Source organism: Orcinus orca, chromosome 4, assembly GCF_937001465.1.
Source record: "Orcinus orca chromosome 4, mOrcOrc1.1, whole genome shotgun sequence".
In the NCBI taxonomy this organism is placed as follows: domain Eukaryota; kingdom Metazoa; phylum Chordata; class Mammalia; order Artiodactyla; family Delphinidae; genus Orcinus; species Orcinus orca.
The window spans coordinates 44,816,566-44,834,477 of NC_064562.1; the positions used below are offsets into that span (position 1 = coordinate 44,816,566).

At 36.7% G+C, this 17,912-nt stretch overlaps 1 protein-coding gene and 1 pseudogene across 3 annotated transcripts in view; one reads left to right on the forward strand and one right to left on the reverse strand.

Moving 5' to 3' along the window:
- CFAP299 (cilia and flagella associated protein 299) overlaps nt 1-17,912 on the reverse strand; it is a 624,040-nt gene that overhangs the window by 535,315 nt on the left and 70,813 nt on the right. The window lies entirely within an intron of this gene.
- On the forward strand, nt 16,370-16,720 carry LOC105748538 (dynein light chain 1, cytoplasmic-like; annotated as a pseudogene).

The window sequence follows — 17,912 nt, forward strand, 5'->3', positions numbered from 1 at the left end:
GGGGGACCTAGCTTCAGTTAGGGCAAAAATGAAGTGTTGCATGAAGCAGTCTATGAAAAATGAGTGTTAAAGTATAATGTAGTTAAAGAAGGCCTGGAAGGCATTTGAAAATGACCCATGGGGCAGGGAAGAACCAACAAAGTTAGGGCTGGCTCAGAAGAAAAGCTATGACTAAAAAACCTTGAATTTTTGAGCAGTAGCCTATGAATCAAGGGCAAAAATGAGATGGTACTGTATGATGGTACTATACGGAACTCTTGCACATCAATTTGTTCCAGTGCCACCTGAAGATCACAGAAGAATGACGTTTGTTGCCTCTAGCCATAGAGGCCCTGGAAGCTGAAGGTTTCCCCTGTGTCACACCTGGTATGGCTAGGGCCCTCCATCCTTGGGGATCAGGCTCCCTAGGCCCATGGTGCAAGGTACTGCTCTAAGGTGGGAATGGATTCCCTCCTACTCAAAAGATCTGACAGCCTCTATCCTACTGAGTCAGGAAGAAAATCTGTTCTGTACCTCTCCTTACTTTCAAAGATTGGGCTCTCTCTGGCCTTCAGGACTCCAGGCAGAAGCTCTAGGAAAATATCAATAAATGAGGGAAGGAAACGCAAAGGACCAACAAATAATATCTCAACAAGTTAACATATATTGTTGTATCAATATTTATAATAAATGAAGTATTAAGAGCACTCTAGGCACGCAAAGAATATATTAAAAGCAAGAACTTTTCCTGCTACCCTGCCAATGCATCCAAGCCAAAGCGATTCAGTGGTTAAACATCTATCACTCCATTTAATTTTGCGTAAGTGAGAAAACTCAAAGAATATGTTTTAAAATACCACAAACAGGGTAGCCTCTTTGACTCTCTTCTCCAAACTAGGGAAATTACCGAAAACAACTTTCCAACATGTCCCAATAATGATTTCAGGTTTCAGAGATGCTATTAGGGCATAGGCAAATAACAAAGACAGTTACTCAATGTCCCATGTGATTTATTGGGGGGTTGGGGGGGAATGCTGCCTGTGGATCATCAAATAGTGTAACCCTTCCCTTTCAATTTAGCAGTTAACTCAATAATTTACTTCTACTCTGCTTACTTCAAAGTTGTATTTGAAGTGGCTACATTTTGGTATAGTGTAAACTACTTGTGCAGTATAACTCTCCTATTTTCACTTATTCTCACAGCCTCATAAACAAGAAGAACACTATCACTACCCATTTGCAGATGAAAACATTTTTATAAAAGCATTTGGAATGACTGACTACTGCCTCCTCCTCAAAATACTTTTCTCTCTCGGTATCCAGAACACCACACTCCCTTTGGTCTCTTCCTGGCTAACCCTTCTCTGTCTCTGCTAGGAAGCTCTTCCTCGTCACACGGACCTCTATGTGCTGGCATGTGGCAGGGCTCATTCCCTGTAACTCTTCTTTATCTTATCCATTCACATGACTTTAAATACTACTATACTTGAATGACTCACAAATTAATATCTCCAGCCCAGACCTCTCCACTGAACTCCAAAATGCTTACCCAACTGCCCTCTCCATCTCCACTTGGATTTCTACATGGCATCTCTAACTTGATATGTCTGAAACACAAACTCTATAGATTCCAACCCTCCATAAAATCCTCCTCATGACCCCACACCCAAAAGCACCTTTCCTATCTCCTTTACCTGCTTTATTTTTTTCCAAAGTACTTATGACCATCTATCATACTATATATTTTTGGGTTTTGTTTATTGTCTATCTTTCCCAACAAAAACATAAGCTCTGTGGATACAGAAATTTTTGTACGTTTTGATCACTGTATTGATCACTACTTGGTACTTAGAGTAATGACAGGCAAATAGTAGATGCTCAATGAATACCAGATAATGAATGAATAAAGGATAATTCATTGATGTGTGAATCACTGAATATTGTATACTGGTGACTGTCAAAATTTGTATCTGAAAATAGTAACTTTAAAACTTTAAAGGCACTTCAAGGAGGTGCTTATTCCCTTGGGCTATATGTCATAAAATGAAATAGGTCAGTGTATTTTTTTCCTGCTATCTAGGAATTTTCCTCAACTTTACTGGTCCTACATTTGAAATCTTTTATTGTGCCTATATTTTTTAAAAAATCTTACTTGTTCTCCAAGTGTTGTTTTCACACAGCATTGTATCCTTGTTTTTAAGAATACTGAATAGAGTGTGAAAGTGTATATGAGTGTGTGGTGGGAGAATTCACTAAAATCCCCATATAATTTGAATAAGTATCTGTTTCATTTGTGACTGTGTGTGCATTTGTAGGCATTTTAAAATATGTTTACCCTAGTTTTTCTTTCTTATGTTTCAAGTTTTCCTCAAATATCTGTTGAACCTTAGTCATCTTTTCACATTTAGGAATGAGGCAATAAAAACCTAAATAACGTGGCAATGTGTGCACAGATGCTGGTGGAATTTTTCAGTGATGAACTGGTCCTTATGCTTGAGAACTCCTACCTCCCAGAATGCTGAGGTCTTTGATCTCAGCACCAACTCCCACACCAGCTGTCCACATGCATTCAGACAGTCACATTTCTAAAATAAGGAACCTTCCAACATTTTGCTTAAGTGGGTTGATGGTCATTGTTGGGTACCCTGTCCACCATGTGAAGTATAAGATTATGGTGACCTTCCATATATAGATCTTAATGGCCTTGTTTTTCAACTCACTCTTCACTCCTGTTGTTCATCAGAACTGGCATCCCAGAATCTTGAGGCTCTCTAGGATTCAGCAGGGTAGATCAACTCCCTCCCAGGTCCTGGCCTCCTCTATCCTGCTTCTTCCAGTAGCTCTCCCCAAACTGCTTTCTGTCTGCCAGAAAATTGCTGAAAATTGTCAACCACTAATGGTCACCTCCTATTATCTTCAAAATGATGTATTTATATGTTTTAATCCCTTTGAGGTGTCTGAAATGGTAAAGGACACCGTACCATGTGATTAGTGTGCCATCATGAACCAAAAATCTCTGACCTTTAAAGCTACTGTAAAGCTAAAATGCTAGGAAAATAGCTACTTAGGTAAAAACGAACATCAGGCTTGGGGATTATCTTTAAGGAATAATTTGAGGATTAGGTATAGTGAATTTTTAAAAATTTTTCTTCAGAGCATTTCTAAAGCTTGTTAAAAATTTCGATTACTGGGCCAAAATACTGACTAATTAAATTAAGATGTATAGGACAGGATACATGCACAATAAATTTGGGAACAAATGAATTAAAGGGATGATATATGAGAACACACCTCTTAGTATTAGTACTCTTAAAGGAGTGTAAATGCCTCTGCCTGAAAGCTCAGAGAAAACTCTGTTGTCTATTAAAAATTGGAGTGCTTGTGATATGCAAGGTTCATTAGACAAAAGCATGATCTCTCCTAATAGTTTTTATTATTTTAAAACCTTTTCTTAAACATAAATAAATAAAAGGGATTGAGTTCTCACTGCTTACTCTATAGCCTTGTAGAATAATAGGTGAGTGCATGCTATATCAATCACATGAAACTTGATAAGACTGCAGTTTCTATGAGACTCTACTCAGGGCTTACGTTGACTCCTGAGTCAGGCATCTTAATAACCTGTGCCAATGTTAGTTCCTCCTCTGCTCTCAATCCCTGTGCAGACACCAGGTGCTGCTTTAATATAAACATTCTAAGTACCAAATGCATCATCATGGCCATGTGCTTTTACTACCGTTTCTCACGGTGTCTCTGACTTCAACTAATAATGCAAACATCATTTTCAAATTAATCATCAACAGAGTAGTGTGAATTGTTTTAAGTTAAATTAACATCCCTGAAGATGACTAATGGAAAACACCAGTGTGAACAGATGTTTTCATTTGGAAAAATGTGTTATATCCCTTCAAACAAATCCCATAATCTAACCCCACAACTCCTACTGCTTAACAAGTAATCAAGTAGAATACAATAATTTAATTACCTTATTTTTCAGACTTATTGTTGTTGTACCACATTGTTCTCATTCAGCTTGGTTTGACGGCCCTTTTAATGTTAGTAGTATTAACAAAAATAGCTTTAGCTCCAAAAGGCATTAAATTTCTGTCATCTAAAATCAATCATGAGATGTATTTTACAATAGTCTTTACCCAAACAGCAGCATGTTAACATAACTCAGCTAGTTCCATACAGGATACCCAAGGCCTTTACAAACCTGAGAGACCAACAATTCTCAGAAGAAATTATAAAAGTAATTTTATCCACTTCTCTTTCCCAGAAGTGACAGTAGCCAGAAGAAAACTAATTTGGATTCACATGTCCTGTAACTTATTCTGCTGGGCGTTCCTCTGTATCAAGAGGAACAAGTGGGGAATGAAATGAATAGCTGAGGGCCTGTTTGCCCCAACAGGATGATATAACCGACTAAAATATACCCACAGAGCCATGCAAAGACTAAACTGCTCCTTTAAAGTATGGAAAGAATTCAGGTTACGACATACAGCTTACTGTATGCACCAATCATGACGTGGCAGCACTCCCAGGCAGAGGGCAGGCTTGCCTGCCTCAAGTCCCCAGCAAACATCTATCAGCAGAGTCGTGTCTCTTCAAAGTGAAGATATCCTAAGGCCTTCTGGAAGTTACTTTTATATTTCTTCTGGTGGGTTTATATGTTTACCCTCACCAACTGTTCTTGTACCCATGAGGCACAAGTTAACAGGTAACATCCCTAGCATTTTTCTGAGCGTTTACTGCAGGACCTAAGTGTTTACTGGTGCACCATCAGTTTTCTAGGAACAATTTTCCAGTTAACAGGCTCAGGATTTAGGTATGATGGGATCTAGTCTTTCACTGAGTAATTATCAGATCAATATAGACAGTCTTAAATGAGGCCCCATCTTCTCAGTAGCATAGTTTGTTAGAGTAATGTGCGAAAGTGAGGAGGAGACTAAATTAATCTAAGCCATCTATCACTGACATTTCTAGCCTTTGTATAATGTTTTGTATAACAGTTGTCAAAGAGGAAAGGAAATGAATGGCTTATATTGTCAAAAGATTGAAAACAAACACTAAATCAAGCATTAAAAAAAGTTTAAATGAAAGCAGTATTTCTGTAGATAATCAACTATATTAATTGTATACCTGACAGAACTGTTTCCTTTATCATTACTGAATATCATGAAAATCATTCCTACACTGAAAGATATTAACTCAAATTTTTAAAAATGAGCTCCTACAGAGTCTCAATTGCATTGCTGCACCCCTATTTTGGGCTGAACTGTATCCCCCTAAAATTCATATGGGAAAATGCCAAGCCCCAGTACCCCAGAGCATGATTATACTTGGAGATACACTGTATAGGCAGACCCTATTCCAATCTGACTGGTGTCCTTATAACAAGAGGAAATTTAGACACACGAATAGATACCAAGGATGTCTGTGCACTACAAGAAAGCAGCCACCAGTAAGCCAAGGACAGAAGCTTCAGAAGACGCCAGCCCTGCCAAAATTTTGATCTTGGACTTCCATCCTCTAGAACTGAGAGAAAATGAATTTCTATTGTTTAAGCCAGCCACCAAGTCTGTGATACTTTGTAACAGCAGCCAGAGCAAACTAATACAACCCCCATTCACTCAACAAATACTACCTGAGCACCATCATGGGCTGGGAGGGTGCTAGCTACTGGACTGAGTACAGCACTGGGAGACTGGTCCCATCCCAGCTGCTCAGTGCATTACAGAAACACTTCACATAATTGAGAAGCACAATTACTAAAACACTGTATAAAAATCGACAAAGAGTTTTCAACTTCCCAAGAACAGTTATCTTCCCTAATCTACTTTATCTTTACCTCATTTGTTTTTTTATTCTGATGAAAATTATCTAACTCCTTCACTGCCTGTTTTCAAAGATGCTGCTTCTTTCAGCCCTGATAATTTCACCAGTTATTGACACTATTCTCCCTTGCTGCATTATAAAGAAGTGACTCACAGCCTTTTTTTCATGACACACATAGAAATAAAATTTTCACAAAACTGACTCTGGGAGCATCTATATAAGACTTAGAGGAAAAAAGTGTTACATTTCCTTTGCATTTTATGATTATAATATAAATAAAATACAAAGTATTAGGGAAGATTTAAAATATCGACTATAAATGCACTTTCCCAAAAATGTTTTCTAACTTTTAATAAGAAATATGAAATTTCTTCTGTGGACATAATGCTTTAGTATACAGTTTTATGTTCGAAATAGCTATACACAAATCCTTATCAAGACTTTTTAATGATGATCTCCTTAAATTTTTCATAGTGATATTAATGGCAAATTTTGTTCACACAAGTAGGTGGTATCAAATGAATATACGTTGCTTGTATTTCAATTGCTTTCTTACAAAATTACCAGAATTCAGATAATTCTGTTTAAATTATATCAATATTTCATGGGAGCAATCAGTCCTTTAAAATGTCTTCCCTCTTTTTTGTGTGGGACAAATTTAACAATGAACAGTCTGGTGGTAATGCTGACTTTAAACCTTCAAGTATTTAAAAATATTTAAGATTTTCCTTAATCCTACACAGATGTTGCTTTGCTCATCTTAAATGTTTAGGATTCAGATTTTTCCATTAACTCTATCAGTACCTGTTAAAATACTTTAATTAAGCTCCTTAGAAGCTGAAAAAATACAAAATGCACTATTTTGAAAGCCAACAACAATGCCTTTTAAAAATATGCAAAGTAAGAAACCAGTCCCTCCTCTTCCTTACACTCCTTCATCTCTCTCTCTCTGTCTCTCTCTCTCTGTCTCTGTCTCTGTCTCTCTCTCTCTCTCTCACACACACACACACACACACACAATTCATCAATAATTTTATAAATTCTTGCCTAAATCTCCTTGAAGAACCAATGCACTTCAGTATGAAATTGTGTTCTGATCATATTTCTTTGAATAAAGATGAAAAAGATATTTTAACAGCTTGGATTTAATTACCATTATATATATATTACCCTCATTTTTTATTACCAATCACCATTTTAATAACATCTTTTAATATGGACTGTAAATCTATGGACAAACACTGCCATATGTAAATATATCTAATGTGAATTAAATAATGTATTTTTGAATTCTAGGGTTTAAAAAGAACTTTTGACGTAAATCTCATGTTTTCCTACAACCTAACATAACCTTCAATGCCCAAAGATACTTTGGTGACTGCTTCCTTAGTATGTTATTGGTTTCAAGTATCCCTTCACCACTTTGAACATTTTATTCTCAGATATTTGATATAGAGCTTCTTTGGAACAAATAATATTCTTCCAAGCATTTGTCTTCAGGGATTCCAAGCTGTATGATATTAGGAAGTATATTACTTCTGTGGAATCATCCACATGTAATGAAAACTTTATGATGTACTATTCTTCTGGATTCATGTTGTCTCTCTCATATTTGATATGAACGTCAACATATTTACTAATAGCATTGTTTGAAAAGGCAACTTTTTTATTCTCTTCCCCTCTTTGATATCAAATACAGTATTGATAAGTTTTTATATAGGCTGGTAAAATTAAAGGTTTGCAGTTATGTGAGGTGTCTTTTTGTCTAGCACTAGGACTTAATTCTAAAACTAGCTTCTTGGGCTTGATTTGCTGTTATAAGCAATCTCAAAATAATGTTTTTTTTTTTAAATTTTGTGCCAGCATAATGTATTTTGCTCCACTGCTTTATTGCATATCTTTTCCAGGCAAGTAAGACATGTGGGAAGAGGAAGAGAGAAATTATTGGGGGACCAAAAAGCTATTTGAATTAGTAACAAGGTAATCTACCTTATGAATCAGTAACCTTCTAGCTTTGAGAAAGAAGTTGTACATTTTGGTGAAAAATTAATATCTATAAGTATTGAATTGAATTAAAAATAAAGTACTGAAGGAGACTGTGGGACTCTCTAGCTTCAGAAGATAAGTTTGTCAGTGTTTTTTAGATGTTGGCATTCTTAGAAATTATACAAAACAAAATGGATTGAAAACTTGATAGCTAAGCACATGGTTAGCAAAGTAGAAAATATTATAAATTATTTCATTTCATTGTAATCCTGGAAAATTCAAAAAATATAATTATCAATTATGATCATTATTTTAAATGTTTTTAAAAAATAGATTTCTGAATCCAGTAAGACACACAATCATGTTTAACAAAATTATTAAATTATTTTCATTTATTTGCTTTTAGAAGTAAACCTTTTCTACCTTTACATGAAAAAAGTTGTGAAATTGCATCAAGAATCAGGTTTGGCTAATTGTTAATATCAGTAGCCAATAAGGAAATAAGGAAAACAAGAATGAAGCTAGAGATAATTTAAAAAGTAATTGTTTTTATTATAAAAATAATAAAATTAAGCATGAAATAATTTCATTGTGAAAATTCAGAGGAAAATAAATCTTAAGAAAAACTGAATATTTTACTTGTACCCACAAAACAAAGAACTTTATTGATAAACATCACGACTTAAATAATAATCAGACTATGGTAGGAAAGTGAGTGGGATAGTCTCCATGCCATCATGCAAACTCTGACTAAAAATCAAAACAAAATAGAAAAATGCAGGTGGTATATCTTTGCCCCATTGGGATATAAGACCATCTGCAAAATGACTCTATACTTTGCAGACTGTACCAGAGGAATATGTGGATCTTCTTGTCTTGACTTAAATCTCCAATAAGTACATTAAGCTGCTTTGCCTGATGTTTTTAATTTAGCTCTATCCAGAGGGAGACAGAAGATTAGATGATCACTTGGGGTATGTTTCTGTCACAGGATCAGTAACTGCCTCATCATCGTTATATACACAAAGCCCAGAACACCAAAACTCTCACTTAGAAATATGTTTGATAACTTTCTATACTGGATATGTCATAATTTCATTAGAATAATAAACAAAATACCTGCAACTTGAATTCTAAGAATTATCTGAGGCTGACAATAAAGCATATTAACTGTTAAAATTGGGTCCGGAGATGTGTTTTTCTCTATTATGTTCAATGTTACTAACACCTACACAATTGAAAAAAAAAGGCCTAAGTATAAACCCAATAACCAAAAAGACACATTATTGTACCTTAAAGATCTACTGAGGAGTATAAAAGAATATTTAAATAAATTAATAAACAAATCACATTCTTGTATGGGATGACTCAGTTGCTATATTCATTTATCTATTTATCTATCTGTCAACTATTAAGTGCAATATAAATTAAAATACCAAGAAAATGTTGAAATCAGACAGAGGGATTATACATTTCAATTGGAAAAATAAGGAGGAAAGTCTAGAAATTTCTAAAAGAAGTCATATAATTAAAATAGCTTCTTAATGAATTTAAAAAATTGATAAACATGAATGCAACAGAAGTAAAAAAAAAAAGCTTAATTCAGATAAGAATTTATTTTAATTCCTTAAATGACAAAGGTAACATTTCAAATCAATGGAGAAAGAAAAAGATTACTCAATAAATTATCTTAGAAAAACTAGATAACCTTTTGGAAAATTCTCTACCTTAACTCTTACAAATGGATGAAGCATGTCTCTCTCTCTCTCTCTCTCTCTCTCTCTCTCACACACACACACACACACACACACACGCACACTCTCTCTCTCTCTCTCTCTCTCTCTTACACACATAAAACCATAAATTTGTAGAAGAAAAAAAAATTAAGTTTATATTGTCAGAGTTAGGATGACCTTTGGAAGCTGAACAATAAACGGATAAGTAATGGGACACCTCCTGCTATTCCTCAGACACACAAGGCCCACTATGGGCTCAAGGCCTTGCATTTCCTGTTGGCTTTTCCTAGATCTCTTCCATCCACCCTCAAATAGGGCCCAAACAGCCTCAAGGTTTGCTCACTTATTTCAGATTTTTATTCAAATGTTACTTGCTCAGTAAAGCCTTTGTTCTCAAATGGCAACCCACTGGAATCTTCCTATTCCTCTATTCCTTTACCTTGCATTAATTTTCTCCTTAGTACTTGACACCACCTAAAATATTATATGTCATTTAATTTATCTCACTTATTATCTGACTTCCCCTACTAGACTGCAAGTTTCATGAAAGCAAAGGTGCTTTTTCTGTATTGTTCCCTTCTCAGTGCCTACAAGACTACCTGGAGCACACAAAGTGCTCAAAACATATTTGATAAATGAAGAAAGAATGAATAAAAAGTCAAAGGAGTAAGAAGAAAGCCTAGACAAAATGGTGTAATTAAACAAGAATGGGTAAAATGACAATGGAGCCGTAAGCTGTAAGAGATCAAGTTAGATAAGCAGGCAAAAGTACACGTTAGCACAAAAATGAGAATGTCACTAATGACTTTGGCAAAAGCAGTTTGGGAGACAGTTCTCCATGGAGCTCTCATTTCTACACCCATTGCTAGTAGGGATACTGACTGTCCTTTATTCCAGAAGATCGTTTCAAGTATGTTTGTATTGTGAACAGCCTTGGCAGATGTGGTATTTACTCTGCAGTAAGAGACACATTTGTTTACAACTTTGGAAGATAAAGACATTGTCTCCCCTCTGTAGCAAAAGGCAGGATGCTTACTACCCATTAATAAAAAATCTGGGCTCTGTATGCTCTGGATTCTTCTCCTGTAATGCAACCCATAGAGTGTGCAGGTATCAGCTCACCCTCTTTGTGTTTCCTTATGGGAACTGGAGCCCAGAAAACAGGTGCAAAAAAATGCTGATTTTCTGGTTGCTGCTAATGCTGTGAATAATAAATTATTCATCATCTCTGACCCAAGAGCCTTGTCTCCTGTCAGCATCTATAAACCTACAGCAGGCTAACTTATTAGTGTGCAAGTAGGGTAAAATCCCAGGCCTTTTTACAGTTCTAGATAGAGAGATGGCAAAATAACAGGATTTTTGTATAGCTACACTAGCATTAGCACTGATATAGTAATTTACTTCCACTCAATGCAGTACTAAATTACACCTTCAAAACTCAAAACCATCATTCAACTTCTCTTTCACCTACCTGATATTCATAAATGCATAATAGTTCACTATTATGTAGGACAGTTCACTACAGTCATTTATCTGGCTCTCATAACTCTTAGCTACAAACAGTATACACACTCATATCTTAGGAGAAGTATGAGAATATGAAGCAGAATTTACCATTCTACCTGAAGTATGAAATAGAACTGTTCCAACCAATTCATAAAATCATGAGCAAGAAATAAATGATTATTTTTGTATGTCACTGAAATTTTTATATTGTTTGTTATGCAGCAATAGCTGACTGACACAAGACCCAAATATCAACCCTCTTAATGTAATAAAAGTTTACTTCTCCCTTGTGAAATATTCTTAAGGGAAGCAATACAGAACTAGTATGGGAGCTCTGCTACACAAAGTTACCCAAGGACAAAAGCTCCTTCTATCTTATTGATCTACCTTTCCATCAAAATCATCCTTAGTTCTTGTTCCAAGATAGCTCACTACCTCATTTGTGTTTGAAAAAATGGGATAGAGGAAGGGTGACAGAAATGCAACACACTTGCCTTTTAAAAACATCCCAGATTCTGCACCCACAAAGTCTCCTTACATCCATTAGATATTAGTCATATGGCCACACCTAACTACAAGGAAGGTTAAAAAAAACTTTATTTTTGGCAGTCCTGCACATAGCCAAAACTCAGGGGCTTTACAGGCATACCTTGTTTTGTTGTGCTTCTCTTTATTACACTTCAGAGTTATTGTGTTTTCTACAAATTGAAGGTTTGTGGCAACCCTGCGTGGAGCAAGTCTATTGGTGCCACTTTTCCAACAGTATTTGCTCACTTCATGTCTCTGTTCACAGTCTGGTTAACTCTCACAATATTTCAAATTTTTTCATTATTATTATATTTGTTGTGATGATCTGAAATCTGTGATCTTTAATGTAACTACTATGACTCAACTGAAGGCTCAGATGATGATTAGCATTTTTTAGCAATAAAGTACTTTTAATTAAGGCATGAACGTTGTTTTCTTAGACATAATGCTATTCCACATTTAATACACTATGGTATGGTATAAACATAACTCATATACACTGGGAAACAAAAAAAATTGTGTATCTCAATTGTGATACTCACTTTATTGTGGTGGTTTAAAATTGAACCTGCAACATCTCAGACGTATGCCTGTGTCTCTGTTAAATGAGAGAATGGACATTTAAATACAACTAGCATTATTTGCCACAGTCTATTCATGTGGCAACCCAAATATCCATCACAATCTCTCTCCTTCACATAGAATACACTGATCACCTCCACAAAGGAGAAAATTCCGAAGTCCCACTGGTTACTGTACCCAGCTAAAAGTCTCCCCTCTGGATGATGTATAGCCCTTTCCCTTCATTAATCATGGATGTGGAGCCTGATGATTTGGCAACCTACAAACTAAAACAAGTTTATCTGTCCCCATACACTCAATACTCATGGCTTGTGAAGAAGTAGATATTGCAAACTAAACTGCCCCTATTGAGCAAAGAGGGATTGGGAAACTTACAGCAGTCTCTGGGCCATGGCAATAATCAAATCCTACTAGATAGGCGTTACAAATATTCCATGAACCAACAATGGATTAGTCTCATCTGGAAGGCCCTGATTCTGCTTTCCTGGAAGAAATGTGTGCTTTCTTCCAAAGCCTTTGGTTCTACCCCCTGGCGGGTGCTTTCCTATCTTTTGTCCTCCCTTGCCATGAATCAAGCAGGTGGTACAAAGATTGCTCTTCTTGGAGACTGCAATATTTTTGTAGCCTTCTCCTTGCTGGTCCAGATTTGGCGGCCCAGGAATTTTCTAAAGGGTTGAACAATTACAGGCTTTTGCAGGCTATGTTGTTGTTCTGTAGCCATACAATTCCCTCAAAACCTTAGCAAGATTCCAGGCAATTTGTTTTGGATTAGTTCCATATGTAAGTAACTATAGCCAAAGATTTAATCTAGATGTACTCTTTAAGCCTGAAGATGCTTGTCTTTTCCTTATTACCCTCTGTGTTTCCTTACCCCCTCTCTGGATGGAAGCTACATCCAGGCTATCTAAACCATTTTGTTTGGGTGGAAAAGCAATACTCTTAATTTGATTTTGCTTCTCGTCTGGCTCACAAATCTGGCAGGACATTGAATTTATCTCCTAGTAAGGCAGTGGCTTTGAAGCTACCAGCTATAATTGCTTTGGTTTGGAATACAGAAGGAGTTGACTTTTTCAACCCTCAAAGGCCTCAAATTATAGGACTCTCAGTGAAATTATTTTGCTAACCTGGCACAAAGAGCCTTTCTTAACAGAACTATATGCCCTTCCACCTCTGCTTGCAGACTGGTTAACGCTAGCCTGAGTTCATCTCTGTCATAGGATTTTGCTGGAAGAGCAAGAAGCTGCCAACACACATGAAGATCCTGCAGCTTTCCAGTGATTTCCCCTAATGTTATATATGGCCTCCGTCACCATTTAATCTGCCTTCTAAAATACTGTAATCAACAGTTATATCAATGTTTTGCCTCAGCATATCAGGGATCAACCAGCTTTTCAACTTCCAATATCTGTGTCTGTGCTTCCTGCCTCCCAAGTGCTAAACATATTATGCCACAGACCTAGGTTATGCCACTTCATGCACCCCATTTCTGGTACCAAATTCTGCCTTAGGAAATGCATAACAGAGATTCAAATACAGTCCATAAAGAAAATAGGGCTTCCCTGGTGGCGCAGTGGTTGAGAGTCCGCCTGCCAATGCAGGGGACACGGGTTCGTGCCCCGGTCCGGGAAGATCCCACATGCCGCGGAGCGGCTGGGCCCGTGAGCCATGGCCGCTGAGCCTGCGCGTCCGGAGCCTGTGCTCCCCAACGGGAGAGGCCACAACAGTGAGTGGCCCGCGTACCGCAAAAAAAAAAAAAAAAAAAAAGAAAGAAAATAGAGGTTTATTCCTTTCACATTACAGTATGGAAATGATAGTCTAGGGATTTTATGAGGGACCCAGGCTTTTTCTATCACGTAGTTCTGTCATCCCTCAGATACTGCTCTTATCCACATGGTACAAGATGATCCATCACCATAAACACTTTTCAAAGCAGCAGGATGGGGAAAAGGTGGCAGAGGGCCAGTGCTTCATCCTTTAAGGAAAATCTGGAAACCGCACACATCACCTCCAAGGGAGCTTAGAAAATATAGTGCTTACTCTGTAGCCACATGTCCTGCTACAAAACAAGAGTCCTTTCATTATAGGAGAAGAGGATCATGGATATCAGGGAGCAAAAAATGTCCTTGCTACAGCCTTAAAATAAGTGACATTATTGGGATCTAACATGGTGTTTTGTGAACCAGTATTTATAACAATAAGAACTAAGGTGAATAGGACATTATTTTAGGAATAACTGCTCACCTAATGATATTTATAGAATATTTTCCAAGGTATAACATCCAAAATATAAATTTTGATATAAATAAATGTAAATTTAGTTTACCTTTTGCATTAAATATCTGATACATAATAGGCATTTGATAAATAATTGTTGAATAAAGAATGAATGAACTGACTAAGCAACAAATATTTACTGAATCACTGCAATGAGGCCATGACTGTGTAGACACCAAAGACTTATTAAAAAATGGTATGACATATGGAAGGGGTTGGCAGCATTTTACTTGATGATACTGGCAACGTGAAGCGCTATACACATCTAATAAACATATAAAATAATAATAATATATAAATAATAAATATAATAAAGAAATTTTCTACACAATTCCCAATGATTATACAGAAAAATAAAACTTCCTAAATTAAATTTTTTCTTAAAATAATTTTATAATTTCAAATAAGATAAAAAATTGGGTATCCTTTTTTTAACTCACTCTTAGTAAGAAGGTTACTCTAAGACCAAATGAATTAATTGGTATTTATTTATGTAATTTTTATATTATACTGAATCTTACACTTAAGATTTTAGTAAAAAGTAACAACATATTTAGCATGAAATTGTGACATGTAATTATTTGCTTAAAATTGGAATGGTTTTCAAGTAATTTAAATCAATGACACATACATGAACTATTTCTTTATAACCATCAAAGCTATTTGTGCTTACATATGAAGAATAAAATAATTCATTTGTAGTTTTGAGAAACAGAGAAAAGAAGAACTTGAACCAGTACTTTCAATGAGGTAAATTATTCTTCTCATTTTTTCACAAATCTTTCTCTTTTCTATTCTTCCATTCCTAGAAGCAGCATTTAGTTATCACCATGGATTATTTTTAGGAATGCATTGCTATAGACTATTGGGATATACTATTTTGAAGGCTGTGCACACATTAAGGGAAATGACCTGTTTATAAACATATATAAAATGTTTGTTTTATAATCACTCAGGTACATGACACACCCAGATGTTTCTACAGAATAACACCTTAGGAGAAATCACATATCGTTAGGCTTTTATAACTTTTTTTCTCTGTAGTTTTGCATATTTGGGAATGAAGAGATGAACAGAAAAAATTAAGGACAATAGGTGCAGGAAAACAACTGCTCAATACCTGCCTTGTCACACAAAGAACAGATATTTTTTTAAGTCTCCTTGATGAGAATAAATTTTTGTTCTTTGAGAGTGGACAAAGTCATTTATTGCTCTATCAAGCATATAAGGTGAGCAAAAAAGCTGAGAAGTATTTTTCATTACAACACATTTATTAAAAAATATAAACATTGGTGAAAATATTCTGGGAAAGATGGCAAGCTAGGCACACTCATTTCTCTCCATCCAGCTCCAGATTCCCATTAACATGAATGAAAGTATATAAAAAATAGGGTGTACACTGTATAAGAACTGGAAACTTTGTGCCAAAAAATGACAAAGACTTTTTTTAGAAATAGCATAGATAAAACAAATGAAAGAAAAAAACTATGTTCTTATTACCAATATTTTATCATCATAAAATAGTTTTCATCTTTATTTTTTTTATAGATTTTTATAGATTTTTTATAGATTTTTCTATCTATAAGTGTAATTTAGACATTCCTTCATTTATTCAACAAATATTTATTTTCGTGACCAAGGCAGTGTCCTAGGCCTTGCTATTCAAAAAATGTTCCTATTCTCATAGAGCTTACAATTTACTGCCATGGAGAACAATAAATGAGTTTGTGAATGTAGCACAGTATCATAGGAGGTACTAAAGGAGGCACGATGGTGGGCAGCAGCTTGGACACTCACTAGAAGAACAAGCCACTCCCCAAACAGAACGTTTGCAGCCACATATCAATGGCATTCAATGACTGGTGAGTTGCCAGGAGCAGAATTCAAATTATAGGGTTAATAGGCTGTGACTCTGATAGATGCGCCACGGCTTCAGTAGGGACCGCTCCTCTCTAAGGGTCTGAGCCTCGCCAGCTTCTCCCCCAGGAGACCGTTGCAGTCGGCCAGCCGCTGCTCTTTGGTAACTATGTGTGATCGAAAGGCCGTGATCAAAAATGCCGATATGTTGGAGGAGATGCAACAGGACTTGGTGGAGTGTGCTACTCAGGCATTGGAGAAATGTAGATAAGGACATTGCTGCCCATATCAAGAAGGAGTTTGACAAGAAGTAGAACCCCACCTGGCACTGCATTGTGGGGAGGAACTTCGGTACTTACGTGACACATGAAACCAAACACTTCATCTACTTCTACCTGGGCCGAGTGGCCATTCTCCTGTTCAAATATTGTTAAAAGCATGGACTGTGCCACACACCCAATGATCCATCCAAAAACAAGGACTGTAGCCTAAATTCCAAATACCACAGACTGAAAACTTCAGCCTTGCCCAAGGGAACACCTCGACCTTTATTGTGTTGCTTTGTACAGGGCATACTCTGTACTAGTTTGTTGTGGTTATAAAGCAATTAGCAAAACAAAACAACAACAAAAATAGGCCATGACCCTGAAGATGAAGAGGCTTCTATGATGTCCAGGCAGCCCACACCTCAGGAAGACTAGGCACGGATTTCCCAATAACCAAGTGACTGCCAATCCAAACAGAGAGCCAGAAATAGAAAACTGGCTTTAACTCAGCAGCTTCTCCAAGCCTATTAAGAACAATGAAGAAAGAGGAGGAAGAAGAAGGGGGCCGGGGAAGGGAGGAAGGAAGGGAGATAAAGAGGGAAGGAAGAAGGGAAGGAGGGGAAATGGTGAGGGAAGAAGGAGGAAGGAAAACCCTGCAGAGATGTGGTTCCTCTGCTCTGGAGCCCCACATTCCACTGAGGACTTACCGCATGCCAGATACCATTCCAGGTACAGAGCAAAACATGACATTTCCTGCCCATGGAGCTCACATTCTAGCAGGAGAGGAGCTAGCAAAAGTACAAAGGAAGTAAAATACACAGTATGTTAGGCAGGGATAAATGCAATAAAGAAAAACTTAGGAAGGAACATAAATAAGGGGTGTATAATTTTTCAATAGGTCAGGGAAGGTTTCACAGAAGTTAGTTTGGGAACAAACCTGAAGGATGTGAGGCAGTGTGCCATGAGTAAATCTGGGAGATGAGATTTCCAGCAGAAGGCCCTCGGGCTGAACCATATACGGTGTACTGGAGGAACAGCACGGAGGCTAGAATGGCTGGAGTTGGGAAAATGAGGGGTAATGAGATCAAAAAGACAATGGACTAGAGATGTGTTAGAAGAGAAAGAGAAGTGAACGACGGCTCTTAGATTTTTGGCTGGGGATACCATTTACTAAAATGGAAAAGCCTGCAGGACAAGCCAATCTGGAAGGTACAATCAGGACTTTATGTGTATCAGATATTAAAGAAGATATATGGAGTGAACAATTCCATAGTGAACCTGGAGATCAAGGGAGAGGTCTAAGTTGGAGACTTATGAGTAGGCAGTTGTCAGAGTACAGAGTGTATTTAAAGCCATGCTA